Consider the following 1,072-nt stretch of genomic DNA (forward strand, 5'->3'; position numbering starts at 1 on the left):
TTAAAACGACTCAAGTGACTGTAGAAGTTTTGACTTTGAATTCAAAAATGAATTTTTAAAATTCAAAAATGAAGTTTCATTAAATTTATAGTAAAAGGGCAACCCTAACTACACCTGTGGCTATTTAATCGTTGAGATATTGTTTGGGAACCCGATGAAATATTGCTTTGAAGGCAAAATGGCTTATCTCGAGATAACTTGCTGCATACGTGTCGCTCATTTCCTTCAATAGTGTCATAACTCGAAAAAGCTAAACTCGACTAAAACGATTTAAAAGATTGGAATTTACGTATAATCCCATAGTAAAAATGAATACATACTTTGCTTTAGTGAAATACTGGAAATTGATACAGCTATGCAATTTTTATGTAACATAGAAGAAGAGGTAGCGGTAATTTCTGCAACTCAAAATTTATATTTTTTTTAGATTATGACACTATTGAAGTAAATGAGCGATATGTGTAAATATACATATGCTTTTTAGTTTTGCCATTTCCATTTTGAATTATCTTATTACTTATCTTATTTTAATTTTTAAAATTTTTTTTACTATTATTTATATTTATATATCTTGAGTTTTTTCATACTTCATAATTTTTTTTTTTATTTTAAATATACTTTTTTATTTTATTTCACTTCATTTATTTTATACATAATATGCATAATTTTAAGGAAGATGCGACTTTTATTTTAAATAGCCTGCTTTTATTTTAAAAGGTATCACATTTAAAACTGCTTTAAATAATTAAGAAAAAAATATATAGGTTGAGGCCACTTTTAGTTTGTTAAATATTTATTTTAATTTTTATTTTTAAATTTTTATCTTATTTTGTTTTTCACTTATTTTATTTTGGTTTTACCTTATTTAATTTAATGGTGCTTCGTCTTTATTTTATTTTATTGTATTTTATTTTATTTTATTTTATTTTAATTTATTTTATTTTATTTTATTTTATTTTATTTCATTTCATTTCATTTCATTTCATTTCATTTCATTTCATTTCATTTCATTTCATTTCATTTCATTTCATTTCATTTCATTTCATTTCATTTCATTTCATTTCATTTCTTT

At 22.2% G+C, this 1,072-nt stretch overlaps 1 protein-coding gene across 3 annotated transcripts in view; it reads right to left on the reverse strand.

Annotated features, from left to right (window-relative positions):
- The window catches only part of LOC118739080 (protein naked cuticle-like), a 236,991-nt gene that overhangs the window by 13,426 nt on the left and 222,493 nt on the right, over positions 1 to 1,072 (reverse strand). The gene's annotated exons all lie outside the window — the stretch shown is intronic.

The sequence above is a fragment of the Rhagoletis pomonella genome, unplaced genomic scaffold (assembly GCF_013731165.1).
Source record: "Rhagoletis pomonella isolate Grant_MI unplaced genomic scaffold, Rhpom_1.0 Rhpom_scaffold_00005, whole genome shotgun sequence".
NCBI classification, from domain to species: Eukaryota; Metazoa; Arthropoda; class Insecta; order Diptera; family Tephritidae; genus Rhagoletis; species Rhagoletis pomonella.